The sequence below is a fragment of the Protomyctophum parallelum genome (assembly GCF_964188405.1).
Source record: "Protomyctophum parallelum genome assembly, chromosome: 9".
Classification (NCBI taxonomy): domain Eukaryota; kingdom Metazoa; phylum Chordata; class Actinopteri; order Myctophiformes; family Myctophidae; genus Protomyctophum; species Protomyctophum parallelum.
The window spans coordinates 29,447,101-29,454,251 of NC_139706.1; positions in this window are offsets into that span (position 1 = coordinate 29,447,101).

Here is a 7,151-nt window from a genome sequence, read left to right on the forward strand (position 1 = left end):
GACACTTCCATGCTAGTTCTCACTTTTCAGAGAGAGGCAGAGTAAGAAGACAGAAGAAGTGAAGGAGAGATATTTCTGCAGTAGGAAGCTTGCACAAAATAATTTAACCCACTCGTTTCTGCATGGTGTGTAAACCTTGCTTGTGACAATAACGTTGAGGTTCTGCATGAACTGAACCCAGCCAGTGTTTATTTGTAATCTGTGAAGTATGCCACAGCCGCTTTAAATAGTTTAATCATTGTTATGCCTAAAGTAAAGACACTCAGCTTTAGCCTGTTTGTGTAACCCTTATTTCGTTTTTTGTAAGTTGAGGTTAAGGTTTTGACCCCGAAGCCTTCGTCTTTAGTACAACAGCATTCATGAAACTGTCAGGTGTGCTTGTATAGTCTCCTCTGGAATGTGTGAAATTCTAAGGGTTGTAGCCCATGTGTGTGTGTGTGTGTGTGTGTGTGTGTGTGTGTAGGTGTGTGCGTGCATGCATGCGTCGATGCGTGTGTGTGTGCGTGTTGACTCGACTGCATCTTGTCTAAACAGCTAAATAAATATCAATCAAGATATTGATTAATTCAATATCAAGACAAACAGACAGACGGACACAGACGGACACAGACGGACACAGTAGACTTGTCCTACAAGGTCGCGGTCTACTGATCTCTGGAATGGATAGATTAGAAACTAGACACATTTCACACCTAGATCTATGAGAGAGAGAGAATTGTTTGTGCGTGCGTGTGTAAACAGAGGGAGAGGCTGTTTGTGTTGAATTTCCTTCTATCAGATCAGTGGATCATCCTTTCCAACAGACAGTTCTCTATCGCCTAGGTTAGGTATATTTGCCGGTTTGACTGCTTGGGGCTCAGCTAAAAAGGATGATGTAGGAATGGAATGATGATCTACGAGAGGTTAAAAATTAAAGCCAGCGAGGGTAGAGAGAGAGGACAGGAGATTAAGAAAGAATGATATGAACTATGAAGGAGACATTGGGAATGCGGAGTTGGAAGAGAGGAGTGTTTGCCCAAGACTGCACGGTAGTGTGAAGAGACAAACAGAGGGAATGTGTGTGTGTGTGTGTGTGTGTGTGTGTGTGTGTGTGTGTCGGCTGTGGTTAAATAATTTGACGAAGGGCCTTTTCTTTTTTCAAATAGGCTACTGAAAGTCGACAAATTCACAGACACAGACAGACAGACGGAGCATTTATAACTATATTTTTTTCTTGAGTGATCTCAGTCACTTGGAAACGGTAAAATGTCCTCAGTGAGAGTTTAAGCTTGTGTGCTCATGAGGTTCTATTTTTGGTTGAAAAAGTACTTTAACGAATTTTGTTTTAAAAACGTTTGAAAGTACATCTTGATTCATGAGGCAGACAAAGCAGAAGGATCAATAAATGGGTTCATTCATTCTTTGTGGAAGTTCAAGGCGATCTTGATCACGTAGGCGGTGTGTGTGTGTGTGTGTATGCGCAAGTGGTTGACGTTTTCACTGAATGAAAGTCTCTCATAGAAACCACACAGCTGCACAATAGTGGTTTTATTTTCTAAATATACAAGTAAGACGCGCAAACGCGGGAAGCGAACGCAGCTCGTAAATTGCAATAACAACAATTAGAATAAATTACGTACTTTTTTTTTCTTTTTAGTTAGTAATGTTTTTAAGTTTTCTACTGTGTGTGTGTGTGTGTGTGTGTGCTACAGCTGCGCCCTCTGGTGGCGGGCGGGTGGTGTCACAGCGGGACAGACAGACAGACACGATCTGCAGGGTCTCATAGTTAGTGCTCAGTGCATTCGCAATAATCAGTTTTCAAACTTAAATTAAAAGCTTTTCAAGAAGTTAAGATGAAGGGGATCTTCTCCTATTTAACATACTCTCTTTGTCTTTATTTGCCATGGGTGATTAAAATAAATCACACCCGTGTGAACTGAGTGGTGCAACTACACATTTATTGTTATAGTTACTGTACTGTATTTGTAAGGTATTTGTAAAATTTGCCTCAGGTTGTAAAACATTAGAACCAGGAAAGCATCTGTGTCATTTTACATTTTTGGTTAAGTACTCTAGTCTGTGCATGAATTTCAAGGTTTCTCAACAGTGTCACTTGAAGGTCTCACACACACACGTGCGTGCACGCACGCTCGCACATACCGCGGTCATGCACACACACGCACCGCGTTCATGCACGCACGCAGCATTGATGTGTGTTGCTACGACGCAGCATTGTGTTGCTACGTGCTATACACACACACACACGTGCGATACCGCACGCAGCGCACGCAGCATTGATGTGTGTTTTATTTGTGGATATAAATTATATATTTCCGCTCAAATATCTTAGTTTTACCAACATTGTTAATGTGAAATAGTTTCAAGATGCTTATTTATTTAAATTGTGATAATTGCTATAGCTATTGGAGCTCTGATGGTCCCAGCGTCCCAGACAGACAGGGGACGTAAAGAGGAAATTAATATGCCCGGGTAGAAGGCATCATGACTGAGGGTGACTGGGAGGAGTGACTGGTGTTGACATCGCGGATCGTCTGACTCTGCCAAAACGGAACAGTTACCCTTTAAAAAAACACCTCCATTCAGTTTCATTGTAACTGAGATTTTCGATCATAATTCATAATTTCTTAATGCCGTATTTAGCTATAACGACCGCAAATGTTCGATGCTAATTGACAATGCTACTCTGCTACTACCATAGAGTGCAGGGGGAAAAATGGCTACTCTCAGCCGCACAAGAGGAGATTAGACCCCATCCCTCCCAGAGAAAATCCCATAGCCTGGAAGGACGATCGGCCTGGCTCAGCCAATGATTGAACGACTCGTTCGAGTGACTGGTGGGTCCGTGCCATAGAGTATGGTCCGTACGGGAGATCCTATAGTTTACAGGACCGAAATGAACGAATCATTTTAGTGAACGAACGAACGACCGATCCGTTCACTGAGGTTTCACAGCATTACCCCACACGGAAATTGCTGGCCATTGCTGGTTTCACGCATGCGCACACCACTCGTGCTCATGATACATGATACATGATACATGATACACACGGATATTGCTGGCTGGTTGTAGGAGTGGTTGCACCACTCAAAAATGACTCACCATGAGCGACCTCACTGCTTGAGAAGGAACTCGCCATGTCAAACACAGAAAAAACTTGGTTGCTGGGGATGGTTTGGTAAAGTTCATGCCTAAAGGGTCGTCCAGGTTGCACAGGGGTAAAGTACTCGGCCACCATGGAAAATGGAGACTAATTGATGGTGCCTATGGCTTGGCTGGGCTCTCCAGACACTCCTCACTTTCAGATCAAAATAAGCAGCTGGTGATTCCATGTGTAATATCAAAAGAGGCATGTGGTTGTCTACACCCTCCAGAGACCATTGTGGTGGTCTAACCAAGATGACTAGGCGTAGTTTGTAAATTCAAGATTCAAGAAGTTTTATTTGTTTTATTTTCACTGACAAGCAGAACCAGAAAAAGAAAAAAATAATAGAATGACAGTTGTGAAAAATATATAATAGATCAAATATAAAGTGAGAAGAGATTTGTCTTAGACAGGCACAATAACACCCTGCACCGAACACCGCTTCACACCAACAAAACATTTTACTACATTAGTAAAAAAATTAACTAAACTACTTTCCTTCTCACCGAAACAATTTAATACTGTTTTGGGTTGTTGAAAGTCTCTTATCCAGGCTGGTGAGCTTCTCAGGAACAGAGATTCTCACCTGATTCAAATGTTTTCCATGAAAATATTTATTGTCTTTAGTCTGTTACGTTGCTGAACATTACTACACTAAAAATGTGGCTCCTGGAGCCAACTACTGTGGCTTTAAACAGACAACATCAAAGTGCTTGACTTAAAACCTCTCTTAAAGTCTCTCTCTTGTAGCAAAAACATAAGAGTAACTAAAATGAATTGGACAGCCAACTAGTGCTGCATGATTCTTGCTCAAATTTGCCTTTATGCACGTGCATGCTGTTGCTTATCAGTGTGACGTCATCTGTTAAGGCGTCTACAACAAACAGTAAAATGCACCCAAATTCTCTGACAAGTCAGATTTTGAAGTCTCAGGATTCTTGAGACTTCATGCCGAGTTGCCGAATTTCTGCAATGAGTGCATTTGGCACCGGAGACTGTTACACAAACTTTGAGTCTGCATCACTGTCTGTTGTTTGCACAAGAGTGAATCCAGGGACTTCAAAGAGAGAGTCAGCCAGCTTTCCATGAAGAATAACAAAGATGACTCACATAATTCGTTACAGTAGTAATCATGTCCACTTTGTTGTTCAACAAGCACAGATTTGTAAGAACAATAGTTGGAAGGCTTGGCCAATTTGATTTCCTCCGTAGGCGATATCTAACACACCCTCTCCTTCTGATCAGCTGCTGAGGGATGTTATCAGAATTTGGCCATAATAAACAAGAAGTTGAAGGATTAATTTAGGTCTGATAATGGTGTACCATGCATGGTCAAATCATATACACTTTATGATTCAGTGGTGATGGTTATGGTCAGCAGTACAGCTATAACCCTAACCATCAGCTAATACAATGTTTAGACAGGCACATCTCCACACATGCTTAGACGGCATGTGCGCGCACACACACACACACACACACACACACACACACACGCACACGCACGCACAGATTATGTAGCTGAGACTGCATGCATGCGTGTGTGCATGTGTGCGTGTGTGCTTGTTCATATAGGGGCCTCCTGATGCCACAATACAGTCAGCACGCTGTGACTAATGAATAAATCACAAAGCGAGAGTACCGTATGTCTATGTGAGAGAGGGAGCGAGGGGGGGGGGGGATTGTGTAAGAGATTGTTGTACAACAAGACAGGTATAAACTCTGGCACTGTGCATTTATCTTCATTTATGTATCAATATCTATATTGAACGTGGATCAAAAATGAAAAATGAATGGATTAAAGGAAGTATGGAGATAAGACAGTGAAACACAGATAGTCACGCTGTAAGTCCAGACTCAGTGTTCATTTAACTCTGAGTGTACAAATGTATTACATTTGGTGACCGCATCACCAAATGTAATTCTATTTGTATAGTGTTTTTCCAAACAAACAGGAGAAAGAAAAAAGTCAAAACAGCACAGCCGATAAAACAAGTTGAGCAATCAGAGCTGCTTGACATATCCATCCATATGGATCCATTAGAGTCCATATGGTTACATTTGTGCACTCTCAATTCTGAATGATACAAATGGACCAGTGCTGTCAGATTTAGCTTGAAAATATTTACAAGCCATTTTAAAAACAAGCCCAAAAGCGCTTATGATAAGCAGACATGGCAACACTGAAAAGGACCTGTGAAAATCCGGATGGATAAATGAGACTTTTACTGTGTATTGGGCGTGACAATGTCGGCCAGGGGAGGAGCCTTCTTTGTTCAATATGCACCAAAGCTTCAAGTGAGAAAGACTGAAGGAAATGTAGACACATTTAAACATGGTTTACCTCTCTTTCACGCAGGCACGCACGCACGCACACACGCTCACACACACGCACACACACACACACACATGCACACACACACACACACACACACACACACACACACACACACACACACACACACACACACACACACACACACACATGCTTCCTGGCACACTGAGCTGTGAAGGTCGCATTGGGCTGTCAGGTGGAAGGGGGAGGCAGGGCTTACAGGCCTCATAATATTGGTGCGCTAATTGACTCTTTTTCCCAGAGAACCCATCAATTTACAATTTAGGCATTTAGCAGACGCTCTTAATCCAGAGCGATTTACATTAAGCAAGAACAAAAAAGCATGGGAATACATCACATAAAAAGCATTTATCATGAAACATGAACCATCGGCAAACGGAAGCACATACATACACACACACACACACACCCCGGTACCGAGTACGAGTACTTGAGGGTGGTATCGGCCTGAGTAACCGATATGAATACCAAACAACTCGCCCCTTTACCAACTCGCACCAGGCGTACAGCTGGCGGAACCTAGCCTTATTACTCACATACACACAAGTGCACTTGTGTGTATGTGAGTATATTATACTCACATACACATTACACATGAGATGTGTCACATTTAATGGGAAAGTTACGGTTGATCTGTGTATCATTCTGTAGACTAGTAAACACAAACAATTAAATTAAATTCAACCAAGCCCAGTTCGAACTCAGGTCTGTAAAGATTTCTATTGTGCAAAGAATGTTTCAGCTAAGATGCTGCCATGTGTTTAGTGGCTATTTTCTTTTATTTCACAATCTGTCACTCTTTTAATCTGTCTGTCTGTCTGTCTGTCTGTCTGTCTGTCTGTCTGTCTCATCTCCTGCAGTCCTAATGTTTGTGGAGATAAGTGCTGTAAGGGATGGACTCTCTCACTAAAAACCAAGAAATGCACCAAACGTGAGTATCAGTTTGCTTTTTGCAAGAATTCATGTACAGTATATTGATACCATACCTGAAATAATTGCAATTGTTTGCTGCAAAAAATATTTATTTAGAGTGGAACTATATGTAGCTTCATTTTAATGAATACATTTGTATTTATGAGTATGAGTACAATATGACTTATATAATTGGGGTGTGTCATGGGGCAGCCCGTGCCCTATAGACTAAAGAGGAACAAACATGCATACACTACTACACAGCTGCTTCCATTTAACAGTAAGCCGGCTTGGAGGACTGTGTGACTGGACATTAGTGTTGTGTTGCATGTTATTCTTATTTTATTATTTGTACAAACAAGAATTATAAAAGGACACAAAGATGGTGCATGGGTGTTAACAGCATTTCTGTTGATTGGGAATTGTGTTTAATGATTGTGTGGCACCTGGCTCTCCTGCAGTACTGGTGATCCTCTTGATTGAGTGGGGGAAGGTGCCAAGTGCTATAGAGCAGGAGGGGTGTCTGTCTTATGTTTCAAGAGCTCTTGTGTTATATGTTCTCTTATGTCAATAATGTGGAGCCTGAAATGTTTTTTGGGTATTTGGAATAAGTTTAGTAAAACCATATATAATTGTGTAAATCAACTCATGGGCCGTAGTTTGCCTTATTTGAGTTAAGTGGTTACCAATTAGTTCTGTGTCTTGGTATGGTCTCACCCAGTATAAAAGGGAGATGCCGA